General features: G+C 44.8%; 1 protein-coding gene across 2 annotated transcripts in view; it reads right to left on the bottom strand.

Annotated features, from left to right (window-relative positions):
* Positions 1-18,624, bottom strand: part of RASGRP1 (RAS guanyl releasing protein 1) — a 204,013-nt gene that overhangs the window by 46,173 nt on the left and 139,216 nt on the right. The gene's annotated exons all lie outside the window — the stretch shown is intronic.

The raw sequence follows: 18,624 nt of genomic DNA, 5'->3' as shown, positions 1-18,624 counted from the left end.
GTATTTCTTTCTCCTTCCTGCTCTGCTTTGGCACTACTTCCCTGTAGCTACAGGTCCCTTCAATGATTGATCACGCTGCTTGGTCCCTCTTTGAGGGCTCTAGCTCTCACTGGGATCTAATACTATATACTAATCTCCCTTGACCCTTTGCTCCTGATGGTGGTAATGACTTCTGGCTGTTGATAGTCTCTGGGTGCAGCATCTCTTAATTCCACTCTCATCTCTGTAAGTAGTCCCCCATCATTAAAGTGTCTTCATTTAAACAAACCATGTGAATTCTGTTCCCTGCTGGGAACTTGAATGATTCAGGGGAAAATATCAAATGAAAGAATATACATGAATTGTTTTATCATTTGCTAGCTCTTTAAAGCACATTATACAAAAGGGGTTATCATTTTCATTCTTTCCAAGTGTACCAAACGGTAAATGAAGGACATAGTGCATTTGGGTTCAGGATTCAGAAGTTCTGGCTCACTTGCAAATAATGAGTTAAAGTCATAGTTCATTGAGAAAATATAAGCAAACGTGACAAGATCGCTCACCTTCCCACCACCAAATCCACCAATTTACCCGCATTCTATTACTCTTACTGCCTGCCTTCCTCTATTACCATGGGAGGCACTTCACAGGTCAATGCTTCCACTGAGCTCTGGGTCTCCTTTTTCTCAAGGACACTGACACTGTCTTTGTCCACGTTCTCTCTTCCAGTATCACCTTTCCTCTTTCTCTCTCCTGGTTTACTTCCACTGGCATTTAAGCACACCCCAGAATCTCCTATTTAAAACGAAATGAAGTAAAACAAAACCTGAAACTCTAGGCACCTCTCCATTCTGTTCCCCTTTTCAGCAAAACCTCAGTCATCAATTTCTCATCTCCCATTCCCTTTCATCCATACCATTTTTGACTCCTACCTCTCTTATTCCACAAAATCTTTTATTTTCAAGGTCTCCAATCTTTTATTTTCAAGGTCCACATTGCCAAATCCAAGGGTTCATGCCTCTGTCCTCATCTTACTTTATGACTTGAGTTGCATTCAACCCAACCCAACCCAAGCTGACAACTCTCTTCTTCCTGGAGCACTTTCTTCGCTTGGCTTCCACAACATCACACTCTCTCAGTTTCCCTCTCCAGCTCTTGTTCTGTCTCCTCTTCCTTTGCTGAGCTTTTAAATGTCACTGTGCTCTGCGGCTTAGTCCTCCCACTTCCTTTTTTTCTAACAATTTTTAAAGTCTAAAACTTTTTAAGCTTTAAATTTAAAAAATTTAATTTCTTTCTTCTAGGTAGGGGAATTCATCTAGTCCTTTGGCGAAAATACCATTGATATGCTCATGACTGCCCAACAGATATCTTCAGCCCTGAGTACCGAATTCGTGTGTCCCACATCCTACTTGGTGAATCCACGTAGATGTGTAATTTCTGACTTAACTCATCCAAACAAAATTCATGACCTCTCCCTCCCCTAATTCACTTCTCCTCCATTTTTCCTCATCTCAGGAAATGGTACCACCAGCCATCCTCTCAGTTACCCAAACAAAAAACCTAGGGGTCATCCTTCATTTCTCACTTTTCCTCACATCCAATCCATTAGCAAGTCTTGATTCTACTTTCAAAATATGCCTCAAACCTCTCCATGTTTCCCCATCCTTGCCATCATGCTAGTTGTAGCCATTACCATGATGACCTAATTGACCTCCCTGTTTTCACTCTTATCCACCTACCCACAAACTGCTCTTCACACAGCAGCCAGGAGTGAGCTCCTAAAACCCATAAATCAGGTCATGTGCTTAATACGCTTCAATGGGTTCCATTATACTTGTAATAAAACATGGACTCCTTGCTACAGCCAACAGAGCTCTACATGTTCTGGCCCCTGTTAGTCTCCCACTTCATTTCATACCATATTACTCCTCTCTATACCACTGTTTATACCTCGAACCCTCCAAGATTATTCCTACTTTGCATTTGTTATTTCCGTTATGTGGCCTTTCTTCCCTTGGCCCATTCATGTCATTTATGTCTCAGTTTCAACATCACATCATCAGAAAGGTCTTCCTTGAACTACCTAAGGTAGCCATGATCCTGTCTGAGTTTCTTCACAACACTTATCAGTGATCTGAAGTTACCTTTTTTTATTTGATTTTTATTTTCTGAGTCTCTGCTAGAATATAAGCTTCATGAGACCTGACCTTGTCTGTTTTTTCCACAACCATATCTCTAGGGTCTAGAATAGTGCTGATACATGACAGTTACTCATTAAACACTTCTTGAGTAAATGAGTGAACTACACCAAATAGGAGACCCCTTAACTTTTCATGTATCTTTGGATATTGAGTTTGCTTTTTTCATTAGCTATTTCATTAATGATATATAATATACACACATTTTCTTCTTGGCCACAGTTTATAAAAGGAACAAAGTTACAATTTGATAAATCATTTTTAAGAAGTATTCATCTAGCCTTTTATAGTTTTATAAATCTTTCATTACTTATTCTAAGCTTACACTCTGGTGAGGTGGGGTTAATACTGCTATCTGTTTTCTGGCCCACATAATTTCTGTAATATTTTTCTCCTGCCACAAAAATTCTGCATAACACCCCAAAATTCAGTGACTGAAAACAGTAATCTTTTTTTTTTTTCCTCAAGTGTCTGTAAGTTGGCTAGGGGTTGGCTGATATAGGCTGGGCTTTGCTAGGGCTCCTATCCTACGTGCCCCCCCAACTTCCCTGGACCAGTGGGCTAGGCGGGGTATGCTCTTCTCATGGTGATGGCAGGGCGCTGTAGGGCAACTGGAAATATCCAAGGCCTCTTAGGCCTAGGCTTAGAACTGGCATGCTGTCACTTCTGCTTTATTCTGTTGGCCAAAGAAAGTCACTGCTGAATCTCAAGTCAAAGGGCAGGAACCTCAAACTCATATGGAAAAGATCACTGACACAGAGAAGGTAAAATTGGGAGAGGGGGCAATAACACAATCAAATCTACCACAATTATACAGATGTAAGTTTTCAAGTCAGCATCTGACAATATAGTTTTGATAATGCACCTTTCCTCACAGAATTATATAGTCGTGCTCCTATTCCCGTACGTTACGGTACAAAGCAGGAGAAACTGAAATATATTTGTAGGGTATGCATTAGAATGTTCCTGGAGTTATGGACACAGTCGCAGACTTATTCAGTATGAATAGAATCTAAGACTTGCTATCTCAATTGTTCTTTGTGGCTGGCTAGCATCCTTCCATGGATGCTCATATATTAGGGAAAGGGGCTTAGGAGTGTCCTGGGTGAGATGAAAACCAAGTCACATACAGAAGGATTCAAGGACCCAAATAGGTTTACCATGGAGAAGACTCAGTAGAAATATTAAAATTTTCTTCAAATATTTGTAACGTTAACTGTGGGAGAATGTTTAGACTTGTTCTGTGGGGCCACAAATGGCAGAACCAGAGAGGATGAATAGAAAAAGTTATGGGAAAGAGAACTGGGCACAACACGTGGCAGAAAATTCTAACCATTAAGCCTGCCCAACAACGGAAGCATCTGCATCACAGACCTCTGTATTCAAGAGGAGGCTGGGGAGGGACATTTAATTCAATTTTTGTAATTGGCATTGCACCTATTATTTACTGAAGTCCTACTCAATACCAGGGGCTACGCTCAGCACTTTAACGACGTTATTTCTAATTCTCACAACACCTCTGCAGTGTTGGTACTGCTCACAATTTATAGCTGAGGAAATCAAAGCACAGAGAGCTTAGGTCATTTGTTTTAGGTCAAAGAGACCATGGGTGGAGGAGCTCAGGATCTGGCTCCTGGTCCATTTGATTCCAGATCCCCAGCTTTTCCCAAGACACTGCATGACCATTTGTCAGGATAGGGAATTCAAGTATTAAATGGGGGGAGGGGGCTAGAGTAGATGAGTTTTAAGATCTCTTCCAGTCCCTATAGGGCTACAAGTCTAAGAGATGCCACTGGAATATCGGATTGGAACCAATTAATGCACATTTGAAAGGATAGCTTTTTGCATCTGATGATTTCTGAAAAACTCTCACATGCCTTGGTGGATTGATAGTGATCATTCAAGTTAGCTTTAAAATAAGAAGGGTGCTGTGCCTAAGATTCACAGTCACAGTCATTCTCCACTTTTGCCTTGCACCCCCTCTTCCACAGAGTCCTGTGATGGTCCCCCAGTACGGCGTGTTAATCCTCACGTGCTCTGTGGGAGGGCAGGCTGGCATATGGTAACGCCAGGAGGGCATGTCTCGGCACCTTGGTTCACAACCCCCTCGTCGGTGCCCCGTCTTCCACAGGAGAACTTCCTGGCATGTTCACTTGCCCTCATTCCCGCCACCACCTCTCCCCAACTCGAGCATCGACCTCCCTGCAACCTCATCAAGGATGCACTCCCTTCCCGCCCTCATCTCACGGAGCAGCACTTCTTCCTTCTTGAGGGGAAGAGCCTCCCTTTCAAAGTCAGATTTCAAAGTGGCTGGTCAAGGGGAATCTACCTTCCAGACTGCTGGATTTTATTTTGATAATTTGAAATAATTGCTGTAAGCTGATTTAAACATTTCAGTGAATAATTTAATTTTGTTTGCAGCTTTAGGCTTTTGAAAAATGTAGGGTGTCATACTAAAAATTCTAATAAGTAAAATGTGCAATGCATAATAAAATGTGCACATTTTCTCATTACCATCTGCTTCTCCTTCTACTTCAGGGGGAGACTTCTTTAAAGGGTTGAAACCTCAGTGTGACATAAAATGCCCATCTTACATACTCCATCACTCAACCTGGGGAGCAATGTGTGCTGCTAGGGAAGTATGCTAGTCAAAGATCCACCTGACCTGTGGACCATTTGCTCCACAGTGCAAACAGAAAAGCCATGTGGAGAGTCATTTCTCTGTGAGCCAGCAACTGGTTTTTAATCATTAGACTCAGTGTTGGCGTTAGCTATGCTTCATGGAATCACAGAATCTCAGGGTGGAAAAGACTTTAGCTGTCTTCCACCTCAACCTTCTAGCCGTTGCATTATTTCCTCCTAAAGGCATCACAGGTAACTGGCTGACTAGGCTCTACTTAACACCCTTCCAACGAGAGGATACAGCTTTCTAACTACTCTATAGAGCAACTTTCATTCTACTTCAATTAAAAACATTTTATAATTAATCGACTCTGTGCAAGGCACTGTCCTAGGTACCAAAGGAGATATGAAGAGCTATAAGAAAACTCTTGTCTAGTTGGAGAATAAGACATACACCCAACATACTTCATAATATCAGGCAGTCAATGGTAGAAGTGAAACCCGTGGAGATCATGCTGAATGGTGGCAAAGTTCAGGGGAAGGAGAGATCCTATCCAGTCGTGGGGATTCAGGAAGCATCTCTTACCATCTGCAGTGAGGTGACCCAAAGCTTCAGGATTCAAGAGGCCATCTGGTCTAGCCCTCTGCCTCTCAATCTGCCCACAGACTCTTTTCTTCCTTTCTGTGGTTTAATCTTAAATAAGCTGCTTGCCTCCTAGAGTGATGCCCTGCTCCCTGATGATGTGACTCCTGTGACAACAAACTTGCAAATGGCTGCATTCGAGGCGCTGCATCTTGCTGACAAGGGGTGGGGGCAACTTTCCTACAGTGAAGGCTTGTCTGGGGGATGGGGCAGGAATGACTCGCTGGAAAATGGACATAAAACATGTCCAACACCAGAGAAAACTCCAGTGCAGAGTCCTTTCTTCCCCTTTGTTTCGGTTTCCATGGAAATCCCTTGATGTGCGAAGGGATTTTGTATGTACCAAAGACAGAATGTCAGAAATTGGTATATTGAGGGTAAGCAAGCTATCAGCACTGGGAGGGAATCACACAAAAGAACAGGTGTGTTGAAACCAGGGGCCAGAAAATGGTAATGGGAAAGCTAGTATCAGAAAGCCACGGGGCAGGTTTGGATCCAGAGCCTAGAGCAGGGCTGCAGCTGCTAATGCAGGTCAGTATCTCCAGTAACAGGAGAGGCTGGATTCAGGCAGAACCTGACAGATACCACACAGAGTTCTGAACGGATTACAACACGATGAATGTTCCAAAGAAATAAACCCTACTTGACAGCAAGACTATTACACTCATTAGATCCTGTCTGGAGAGTGCAGAAAAATTGACAAGCTGAAAATAAGTTTACTGGTTTGTTGTTTGTTTGTTGGTCTGGTTTTTTAGGGCCAACAGCTGCAGCTGGGGTAGGAAGTGCACGTGAAGAAAGAATGTGGTGACGCACACATACTTTGAACTCTCAGAGCTTCTACTACCTGAGCAGCTTACAACATGTACCGGCAGCACCTTCATCTTTTTTCCAACCAGGAGAAAGCAAGTGATTTGCTAAGGACGGAGTCTCGCTTCACAGGGCAAGCGTGAGAACCCGCGTGGCCGCCACTGGGGATGCACTGGTAAGAGTTTCAACAACAGCTCTCCTGGGGGGGTGAGGGGGACCCTGATCTGTAGTGTTTGCACATTTCTGTGGTATTAATACTCCCACTGGGGCCAATGCCGAGCCACCAATATGAAGTCAGACGGTGGAGCTGGGAGGAGATGCTTGCAGTCAGCTCTCAGCACCACGCTGCCGGTCCCGGGGTCGGAAGGGCGGTGCCTGCTCAGCTTCCATCCTACCTGGCACCTGTTCCCAGGTGCTCCCAAACCCGCTTTCCTCCTCACCCCACTCCTGATCTCACGCCCTCTGGGCCTTGCCTGGTGACTGACTGACCAGTTAATCCTGGGGATCGCGTTCCTCGGGAGGAGGGGAGGACGCATGGGTGAATCCTCTCAGGTGCCTGCATAACCCTAACCCTAACTTCTTGGAGTACTTGGTGCTCTAACCCAAGGAAGAACATTTTAACGTAGGGTGAGAATTCGGGAGAAGGGAAGCTCCCAGCCCTCATAAATCTAAGCCCCGCTCTGGTTCCCTCTGGGATAACCTGGTATGTCATACCCAGACCCATGGCGGGGGGCCTGCCACGTGAGTGAGAAAATGGAGGTCTAGCTGGAGCATTTTCTGTTCCTTGGCACGGCACGCTGTCCAGGAGCTCTGAATATCTTGGTGACAATTAGCTTTAAATTACTTATTTGCACCGGCTGGGGGACACCTTGACCTGGACAAGACGCAGCCTCAGTTTAACCGAGAGCTGCAATTTCAAACTTCTGCAACAGGCCTTTAACCAGCGTCTCACCCAAGTGGGTTAGGGCTGGGCGGACCCACCTCTTCTCTCTGAGGGTGCTGACAGCCAAAGCCAGGGACACAGAGAACAGAAAAACCTGCTCATCGACCCCTACGTAAAGGGGGTTTGGTCTAATCAGGCTTCTCTCAACTCCTGTCCCAGAGAGGCTGACCTGGAGGCGCTTAGTGAAGGGAAGGAACTGCATTTGCTCCTGTTGTGCTATTGGATTTATTCACCATCCTGCTGGGCCAGCGTGGTGGAGCGGGAGGTGGGGCAGGCATTCAAGTTGCCCGGCATCTAGATAAACACAAGCATGCACACACAGCTGTCCTTGAAGCCCCCAGCAGCTGGAGAGCCACTGCTCTCCCTGGACGGGAACGCCTGAGAGCAAGACTTTGTTTTCACAGCACTGAGGCTCAACGGACAGAATCACCTGTGCTGGGCACCTGAGTTGTACCGCTCTGCAAGCAGCAGGCACCGTGCGCACAATTTTAAAGAGGAGGACTGAGGTGTCGTGCGTTGGCCATGGTCTAGGGCTGGTGAGTGGAAGGTCCTGGACAGGATCGGCCCTCTGGCCCCCAGCCCAGGGCTCCTTCCTTGGCATCTACCTCTCCTCGGGGGATTGCTGGGAAGTCAGTGGGGTAAGGCCTAGGCGTACTGGGAAAAGCTCTGACTTCCAGCCGTGCATGCTACAAGGCTAAACCTCTTACACCCATATCTCCTTTTTCTCCCCAAAAAGCCCTACATCCACATACCAACCCTGCTCTTCTCGCTGCAGTCACGGTACAGACTAAAAATCTTCCTGGAGACCCGAACCCTTAAACCCACCACTTCTCATGACATCAACACGAAGGCTGTTACTGGCACCATTCAGCTAGGACGACTAGACCCCAGAGAGCCTGTGGCCACGTGGGTGAAAACACCCAGTGCCCTGAGAGCTCACAGCCCCCTGAGCGGCCCACCTCCACCTCTTCCTGCAACAGAAGCTCCACTCCCTCAGCCAAACCAGACGGCAATGGGGACAGTCCTCCCTGCGCACGGCTTTGCTTCCGAAGCGTGAAGCTCTATGTAAAGGATGACCTAGATTTTTTGGATGAGCGACTGCAATCTATAAATGTCTAACCATGCGCACGAATTGCCTAAGTGAAAAAGAGCTTTCAGCTCTATTGCCTCTGCTGAGCAAGGCCATGGCCTTCCTTGGGGACTGCAGCCTCCATCCGGACCTGTCACGTCTCAAGAATCAGGGGTCTGAGAAGTCGTGAGGGAAGCTGTCCTCTTCAGTTCTGCAAATTGGACACAGTCCCGAGTGTGGAGGTCGGGGGGCTGGGCCGGCACTGAAAGACAAGGGGCGGGAGGGGGCACGACGGGTGTGGGGTAGGCCCGGTGATGGACTCTGCGACCCGGTGATGGACTCTGGGACGAAGCCATGACCTCAAATTCTAAGAGCCGTTGTTGGAAGGCGGCACCAACTGAACACCCCGGGCAGGTGGCCGCTTCTCCGGGGCCCACCTAAGTCCCTGGGAACAATCGAATTGTCCAGCTGGGTAGAGAAGCTGTGATTTGAGTCCTTGGTGAGCTGCTGTCAACGCAGCCCACTTGGCTCACACAGTGACCGTCCCCCGCACAGCACCACAAGGGTGTGCCCGGCGGGGGGCGGACGGGCAGCAGGGCCGCGGCTGAGCTTCCCGAGGACATAGAGAGCTGCCCGCAGGTGGCTGGAGGGAGGCCAGCACAAGGGGCGCGGACCCAAGACAAAGACACAACACAACAGGGAAGGGAATCTGGGGCAGCGCTCACTCCGCTCTCTCCTTGCTTACTGGAGCGCGTTCCTATCACTTCCATCTTGTCTGTTAAATCCTGAGCCTTTTTTTGCGTATTTGTTGACAGGCTGGATAGGAATTAAGAAGCAACTCAGGGAACTTTCCAAACACTGACCTAGTGAAATAACACAAGGCCTGTCTGGGACTTACTGGTTAGCCACGAACTCAGCCTTCTTCAGAAAGTTTTTCTCACTACTGATTTGATCCTAACAGACCTAGACGCCTAGATAATCTCGTTCCGGTGCACAACAGGGCTGAAGCAATTGGTGTACGTTACCATAAAATGGCACTGCCCCCAACGCTGTCTCACCACAAACTGTGCTTTCACCGTACAAACTGTCCTTGGCTCATAATTCTCTGCAATGAACAGGCCTGGACAAAAGACATCACACCATCACGTATGGTAAAAGGACTGAGTAAAATCTTTTGTAATCAGACAGAAGTTATTCTGAAAGCCTCCTCGCCCCTTCTTTGGTTGTAGTTAGGATTAGATTACCTTTGATTAAAGACAGAAAAACGCTTAGTAAACTGGGAAGCACTGTCACAGGGGTGAACTGTTCTTATTTCTCTTGCTGGATTTGGAACACTATTTTGCTCCTGCTAGGCTTTGGTTATTCCAGAGTGGAACAATGATTTTTCATGAAATACTTCATTATAACCACAACTCAAAGAGGGGCTCTCCACGCTGGTCTGTCACACTGCCCGTGCCAATGAGACCAGATGTGGCTTCCTGCAAGCATGGCTCCAATCCACGGCAGAGTAAGTAGGGGCCTTCCAAACTTCTTTCCAGTTCTAGGTTCTAAGTGCAACCCGCCCCTCGGGCCCTCAAGACAGAAGGATTTCTCAGGGTTTACTGAGGTGCTAGAGAGAAATCTGCATGAGGACCCAGGAATGACTCTGAAAGAGAGAACTTCACAGTTGGGTGAGGAATCTCTTATTAACTGAAGGAAAGAAAAAACTGCCCTCTACTCAGGAGCCAAGAGCCAAATAAGAAGGGGTTTCAAAGCAGCCCAAGTCATGAACTGGTGCTGTGTCACCGTCTTACAGAAACAGCCAAAATGCAACTGAAACTCACTAAGTGGATACCAATCGGAAGATGGGAAGGCCGGGAGCACCATTTGGTGTTCTGCCGGAGGAAATACAGCATCTGACCGGAACAAGTGAACTACATTCAAAGTCCAGCCTGACTTTCTCTCCCTCTCCCGCTGGCGGTCTCTGTTGCTCTCCTGCTGTTAAACATACATGGAGTGCAGTACCAGGCCCTGTTCCAAAAGGGTCTTCACATGTATTAACTCTACGAGGTAGGTGGTATCGTCATGATAGATGAAGAAACCGAAGTTAAAAAGGGGGTAAGGCAACGTGCCCAAATTTAGCTAGTAAATGGCAGTCCTGGGATCTGAACCCAGGCTGCCAAGCCCTGGGATAGCTCTGTCATTTCCGGGCCTCAATTTGCTCATTTGCCAAATAAAAGCTTGATAATATCTTGCCTCCATCCCTCCCAGCAGAGAGATAATCAGGAGATCAGTCAAGATAAGGAAAGCACTTTGATATCTTTTGGGGAGAACAAGGTCCTGCACTAAGTCCAAACCACTGTGATATCTGGTTGACTGGCGGGTCCCAAAGATCTAGGCTGCCTGACAGTACGGTAGTCACGTAACACACGAAACCTCGCGCCACTGCTGAAGTACTAACAACACGCATTTATTAGGGCCTTCGCTCCTCGCACGTTAGCTTATTTGAACCTCACACCAACTCTGCAGGATGGGTGTTATTTTAATTATTTTACAGACGAGGTAACGGAGTAAGGTGAGGTGAGCTGCTTAAAGTCACATGCGTGGTGAGTGCCTGACCTGAGTCCAGGTCTTTCAACTCAAGCCCGGTCCTTTCCACCGTATCCCACTGCTGCTCAATCTGGGTTGAGAAGAGTAAAGGCACATCCTTTCCATCTCAGCTCTGGAGGGTTTCTGGTGCCAGCCTACCTGGGAAGGTACTGAGCATCCCTGGTGCTTGGGTGGGCTAGGCTATTGTGCTGATAGTTGTATTTGTTTTTTCTGTTTTGTAGCGCAAGGGCCTGACCTAAGCTTTGATTGCTGAGGCATCCATTTCAAAGAGGCATCCTTCAAAGCCGGCTATCTTTCAAATAAACACACGGCCAACCACAAGACCAGATAAAGGGCCAGGCCACCTCCCCGCACTGAGGCTCCTTGGTTTTAGACATCGTGGTTGATTTCAATAACTGACCATTGGGCTACTTGATTTTTCCTCTCCTCATGCTTTAAACTCCTGACCTTATGTTTTAAATTCACCCATAAAGACTGAGCCCATCAAACATTAGACCCACCCTTGACCCCAATATACTCAGAACCCCTGGCCTGCGTGCCCTTTCTCTTTCTTTCTCTCCTCTCTCCCTCCCCCCCACCCCAACCTTGCTGTGTGGCCCTAGGTATGCTGTGTAATTTCCAGGTCTTGTAAGCAATAAACTTTTATTTTTCCAAAGTTTCCTGATGGTTATGCTGAACAGTATCTTGTAATCATAATAAGAACCATAGTAAGAACCATCTCCTTTTGAGACGGGCACAAAAGAGCCCTGCTATAGGCATTCTAATTTTCGCCACAGCTCTGCAGGGTAGACGCTGCTGGTTCACACATGAAGAAACAGACTCAAGGGAGGTAAAATAACGCATCGTTACCACTCATTTGTAGTCCCACAGCTAGGAAGTGGCAGGAAGGGACTACAAATTATTGTGCTGGTTATTTTCTCATTCTGAGTCCAGGGCTGTAGTCTCTGCAGTCCTGCACTGCCTTCTAAATGGGGATCCTCTGAGGATAAGGACACGAGTTTGCTGACTTCCTGTCAGTTCCCTGCAGTCTCCGGTCCCCTGCTGTGCACATTACAATGGGGCCATTTCTTTCACCCAAATCACAGGACAGTAGTCCCCCCTTATCCACGGGGGGTACATTCCAACACCCCCAGTGGATGCCTGCAACCAAAGATAGTACCAAACCCTATACTATATACACCATGTATGTTTCTTCCTATACCAACGAGTGGGTAGAGTCTACAGTGTGGATCTGCTGGACAAAGGGATGATTCATGTCCTGGGCAGGAGGGAGCAGGGTGGTGGTGAGATTTCATCATCGTACTCGAAATGCCGTGCAATTAAAAAACTAAAAATAGAGTTACCATATGATCCTGCAATCCCACTACATATATCTAGAGAAAACTCTAATTCGAAAAGATACATGCAACTCCTTGTTCACAGCAGCACTATTTACAATAGCCAAGACATGGAAGCAACCTAGATGTCCATTGACAGATGAATGGATAAAGAGGATGTGGGGGGTGTGTGTGTGTATATACACACACACACACACACACACACACACACACCCCGGAATATTACTTGGCCATAAAAAGAATGAAATAACGCCATTTGCAGCAACATGGATGGACCTGGAGATTATCATACTAAGTGAAGTTAAGCCAGACAAAGACAAATATCCTATGATATCACTTATACGTGGAATCTAAAAAAGAGTACAAATGATCTTATTTACAAAACAGAAACAGTCTCACAGACATAGAAAACAAACTTATGGTTACCTAAGGGGAAAGGGGAGGAGGGATAAATTAGGAATTTGGGATTAACAGATACACACCACTATATATAAAATAGATAAACAATGAGGATTTACTGTATAGCACAGGGAACTGTACTGAATATTTTGTAATAACCTATAAGGGAAAAGAATCTGAAAAAGAATATATATATATATATACACACACACACACATATACATATATATGTATCTGAATCACTTTGCTGTACACCTGAAACTAACATGATATTGTAAATCAACTCTACTTCAATAAAAAAAAAAAAAACACAAATTTAAAAATATCCTATAAAAAAATAAGAAATAAAACCTATGAATTATTTACTTCTGGAATTTTCCATTTAATATTTTCAGACTGCAGTTGACCTTGGGTAACAAACTTCAGAAAGCAAAGCCTCAGATAAGGGGAGATTGCTCTGTATAAGAACAGATACTGACTAGTAGCCAATGATAAACACAAAGCAGTAGCTGTGCACTTATTGAAAGAGTTATATGTCTTTGGAAGAAAGATGTATGTAGAAAGGATTTTTATGCCTGAGATGTGAGGGGATGCAGGGAGGTGATGGTAAGGGAATAATCACAGTTTTTAAGAAGAAAGGGTAAAAAGACGAATCAAGAAACTATAAGGACAAAAAGCAGGACCTAATGTTCAGGCTCTTCTTTCAATCTGTGTTAACGCCACTGGCATTTAATTCCGTTTACAGATCTAGACAGAGCATCCCCTTGACACGGTGACAATCAGAGATTCCCAGATATCTTTAAGGGTCCTGAAATTCAATGTCATTGTGCAATAGAACAATTCTCCTCAAGTGAGAAAACCTTAGACTACAGTTCAAAAAGCCTTCCTGGGCTTGCGATCTAGATAAGAATTGCCAAAATATACCCACTGAAAAACTGACATTTTCAGGACTGAAAGGGTAACGGGAGATGCCTGAAGAAGCTGATATCCTGAGTTTCTGTGGGATATAATAGGTTGATGCCAAGATTTCTTCGACTTGTGTCCTCAACTGATCAGCAAGTCCTTGGTCAGCCCTGGAGCCTGCTCTGATCAGAGTAGGAGGGGATGCCGAGGGCAGGGCCACCAACCCCACACGGCACTGAAAATACCACTAAACAGCTGGACACGCCTGAGCACAGCACTTTTCACCTTACACAGTACTTCCACATGCTTGGTCTCATTTGACCATCACATCCACCTTGTGAGGTGGGTAGGGACACAGTCACTTTGCAGATGAGAAAGGCACAAAAACAGGGCTGATGTTCAATCTGTCCAAGTGGCATCTGTGTGGACTGATGGGGTCTGTGCCGTACCAGTTACTAAGTATTTTGAATATCACCCTGGATGAACAACTGGCCCGTGGATAATACCACCACCAGCGGCAGGGATGGTGTTCCAGGCTTGGATGTTCTCATAACAAGTCCAAGGTCTTTGTTCTAAGAGAGCTGTGCCTAGTAGTGTGGGTATTGCAGAGATAACCAGGGTCCTGTCCCAGCAACTGTCCAGAAGCTGCCGACTATAATATGGTACAGAACACAGAAGGGCCTGGAGGGAGGTACAAACAAAACACTAAGGCAGTGTGGGGAAAGGGGAAGGCTAGATTTGACTAGAAGAAATGGCTCAACCTTTATGAAGAGGTGGCATGAGGTGGGTCTTGAAGGAGGGGTCAAATATTGACAGACTAAGATGGAGGTAAAGACATACTGGGTGATGGAAGAAATGGTTTCTACTCTTGGAGATTAGAGAGTTAAAAGTATATTCAGGAAAGGATGCGAAGTCCAGTTTGGTTTAATTAGAAAGCATTTGTAGATAGGAAGTATGAAAATGTGGGTAAGGGTCACAGTGTTGGGGACCTCATATACCAAACTGGGGAGTTGCCCTTACTCTGATCTTTACTTTAAAATTCTGCAAAAGCAGATGGTCTGTCTACAGAAAGAGGAAAGCAGCACCCTCTCACCTAGCAATCTTTTAAAACTGGTTATACCTTACAACCCGAGCCCTAAAGGCTCTTTTCAAGGTGGATCATTTCTAAAGAACCTAGTACCTTATTTTAATTTCTACTTGCATCTTTTCCCTAACTGCATAGCTACTAAGGGAAGGTTACAGAGTGGGTGAGTGTGTGTGTGTGTATGTGGGCATGTGTGTACACTTACTGCTACAGTGAGATCACATCAGAGCATGAAATAAAGGTTGGTTTTTGCCTAACACGACTAGTTTTGCTGTTATTCAGGAAGCTCGGTTACTTGAATTGATTATTTTTCCTCCCACACTTGGTCAGCATTAGTATCTTAACTCTCAATTTCCTTCCCTGTCAACATCCTTCCCAGACTGCTTTAAAAGCCAAGGAACCATACAGATGGCCATCTATGATTACAAGACAGCAATGACTCTAGGGCTTCCCCCATCTGTCACAGGGATGCTGGATCATCCAATTCCAAACAAATTCAGACCCCCAAATGTACAAGAAGTCAGCAAGGATGGGGTATGAAAGTTGGTAAGGCTTTGGCTTCAGCTGCTTGCTCAGAGTTTGGTCACAGTGGGTCAATATCATTATTTCATCTTTGGCCTCTCATGTGCACCAGCTGGCACATGTGTCCCTGATCCATGCTAGTGATTTAGATAAAATGAGGATGCTGTAGCCAGTTTGAATAGGTAAAGAGCAGGCTGTGTAGTAGGAAGCACTTCAATACTTTCCCCACTTGGTGTGTTTTCCCCCTTTACCTCTCACCTTTCCACACACCTGGTCACCTGTGGAAACCATAGGAAAGATCTTCCTGTGTTAAGGTGTTGGAGACTTCAGTATTCCTCTGGTCATATTTGTATAATAATTGTCACTCTGAGACGAGATAACATAATGAAAAAAAATTCACAATTGGTAAATTTTGGGGCTTTAGTGGGTGATTTTTTTTTCTTTTTCTAGTGAGGTGGTCTTAATTTAATGGAGAGTTTCAGGAGAAAAAAATCAAAGGTTTTCTATCCTAGGGTGCATATGTTCAGGCTTACCCAGAAGTAAATGAATATATTAAACCTGACTGCCTTTTCAAGACCTCCTGGTTAGCTTAAAAATAAGACGAGACAAAAAATAAACCAAACGACCTCCCCACAAATAGATCCCAAGGTCTTATCTCATACCTATTGCATCAAAATATTCAGGGATGGACACAGAATTTGTATTTTTAAAAATCTCTCCAATGATATGATGGTCAGTCAAGTTTGATTAGACTGCTTTAGACCACTTAGTTTATTCCGTGCCCTGGGGTAGGTCTATAAGCTACTAAATGACCTGATGAAGACATTTCCAATTTCAGAAATCAGTGGTGAGGTCTTTCAGTCATTTTCAGGGCTAGACACAAGGGAAGTACTTAACAAATAGGTGATTTGGTGCCAGCGTTACAGACTCCTGGGTGGGGACTCATGAAGCACATCAGAAATCAATGTGGGGTGAGCCAGAGGACCATGATCAAAGGTAACTGATCTGGGCCACAGGGAGTTTCCCGTTGTACATCAGTAAAGCTCCCCTCTCCCTCGGGCTTGCACAGCCATATTCTTAGGGGATATTTTATCCCTGAAGCCGGAGACCAGGGTCCTTCACACTCTCCAACATAAGGATGTCAGTTCTCCTGGGGCCTTCACAGGTTCTGCTGATTAAGGGTCTCTGCCTGTGGTGTCCGGGCACTCTTCTCTCTCCCCTCTTCCCTGGAACCCTGGGAAGTGTCCACTGGGGTCTATCACTTTCCAGGCATTAATGAAGGGGCACCGAAAGCTCAATCCCAGGGATGACCCTCCTGTACTTTGTCTGGCCAGGGGCATTTTATCCAGGATATGAAAACAAATCATTTTCCCTTTCCCACCATCCAACTCTTGGGCCTTTTACCACTCTTAATATTTCTGCCAGAGAGAGGAACCATAAGGGGATTGAACATTAGTCGTTTTATAGTATTTCAGCAACTCTGGTAAAACAACTGGAACAGACTCACAAGTATGATTAAAATGAAATGTGTGGGCTCTTGGGAAATTTCAATGAACCCCTCTTCTACACTGGCATGGTCTCATGAATTAACTTTCAAGTAGTCTGCCATTTCACCTCTGTAGTTCGTGGGGTGTTACAAAGAGTATTTCACTAGCAGCAGGTCAACTGATTAAATAAGGATGTTCTTGGCAGGGTTTTATTTATCTCCCCACCCCTGCCCAATGATCATCAGAAGGGGGCTCTGGTTTCTGAGTCACTAGACATTTGTCCCTCAGATCTTGGCCCTCACATATTTGATCACACACAATCATAGAGGAACCCAAAGGATTAAACTAGAGATGAAACAAAAGTTAGTCATCTTCACTTGCTATCTGGTAGGCCTTGAAAATCTTGGCTTTGCCTTCTAGCAAGCTCTACCACACGGGAATAGATTGTGAAAAGACGTCCTCTCACTTAAAGTTCCTACAGAAGAAATTTCTACCGGTTTTCTGCTAGCCAGTTTTGGTGTTTGTTTTTTGAAAAAAATTTTTCTATCTTACTGAGGTACAGTGGAAAGCACAAATTTTAACATATAGTTTGATGTCTTCTGACAAATACATACATCCTTATAACCCAAACCCTCTCAAGATCTAGCATATTTCTATGACCCAGTAAGTTCCCTTATCTTCCCAGTGAGTTCCTCCAACTCAGCCCGCCATAAAGCCATTTTTCTTATTTTTTTTAAATCATATATTAGTTTTACCTATTTTAGAACTTCATATATTGGAATCATACAGTATGTATTTTTGTGTGTAATGCTTCTTTCATGAAGCAAAACATTTTTGAGATTAACCACTGTTGACTACATCAGCAGTGCATTCCTTTTTATTGATGAGTAGGTATTCCATTGTATACATAGCGTATTGTTTATTCTTTCTGATGTTGAATGATATCTGGGTTGTTTCCAGTTTTGGATTTTTATGGCAAAAGCTGCTATGGACATTCTTGTATAAGTCACATCATGGGCATGTTTTCCTTCCTCTTGTATAAGCGCCTAGGAGTACAATTGATGGGTCATAGGGTAGGTGTATATTTATAAGAAACTGCTAAACAGTTTTCCAAAGTGATTATATCATTTTGCATCCCATTCATAATGTTTAAGAGTTCGAGATGCTCCACATCCTCACCAACAGCTGGTGCTGTCAGTCTTCTGATTTTATTGTTTCCATTTATCTGTTGAATTACTCTTCTGTTTACCTTACTCTGAGTCCTTCAACATATTTATAATAGCTGTTTTAAATTCCCTAGTTACTAATTCCAACATCTGTGTCAACTCTGAGTCTATTTCTCTTTTTTTCCTTCTGGTTATGGGTCACATTTTCTTGCTTTTTAAAATGTCTTGTAATTTTATATTACATGCTGGGCACTGTGGATACAATGTTTAGAATTTGGATCATGTTAATTTATAGACACATTTAATTTACTGGAGCTTTAAACTCATCCTGTCAAGGCCTGGATTTAGGCTTTGTTAGGGTGGCTCAAGAGTAGCTCTTATTCTAGGGCTCTAGTACTCCTATTCCTGTGGTGTGGTCTTTTTCATGTCTCAGCTGAATGCCTCAGGTGTTATATCTCTCCATTCTGGCTGGTTCCAAACTGCAATATTTCCCAGACTATAAGACCTCCTCTGACTCACAGACCCCCAGTAACAGTTTGGTGGCATGGAGTCTTACCATATTTGTATACAGTTTAGCACTTGGCCAAGGACAAAAGAGATCCCTTCTTTCCAATATCCTACTCCACAAATTCCAGCCATCCCAGAAGCCCTGAACACAAACTCTGTATCCTCTGCCAGGCAAGATGCTGCTCTCTGAGTTCTAGTGCTCTGTACAACAATTTGTATAGTGCCAGGAGAAAGCCAAGATAAGTTTTGAGGTTATCTTATATCTTTTCATTTTATCCATAATCACAAGTCTGTCCTGTTTTCTAATACCTAAAAATAGTTGCTTCAGACTTCCCTGGTGGTCCAGTGGGTAAGACTCGGCACTCCCAA

The sequence above is a fragment of the Balaenoptera ricei genome, chromosome 2 (genome assembly GCF_028023285.1).
Source record: "Balaenoptera ricei isolate mBalRic1 chromosome 2, mBalRic1.hap2, whole genome shotgun sequence".
In the NCBI taxonomy this organism is placed as follows: Eukaryota; Metazoa; Chordata; class Mammalia; order Artiodactyla; family Balaenopteridae; genus Balaenoptera; species Balaenoptera ricei.
The sequence above is the reverse complement of the archived record's forward strand: the minus strand, read 5'-3'. Positions and strand labels throughout refer to the sequence as shown.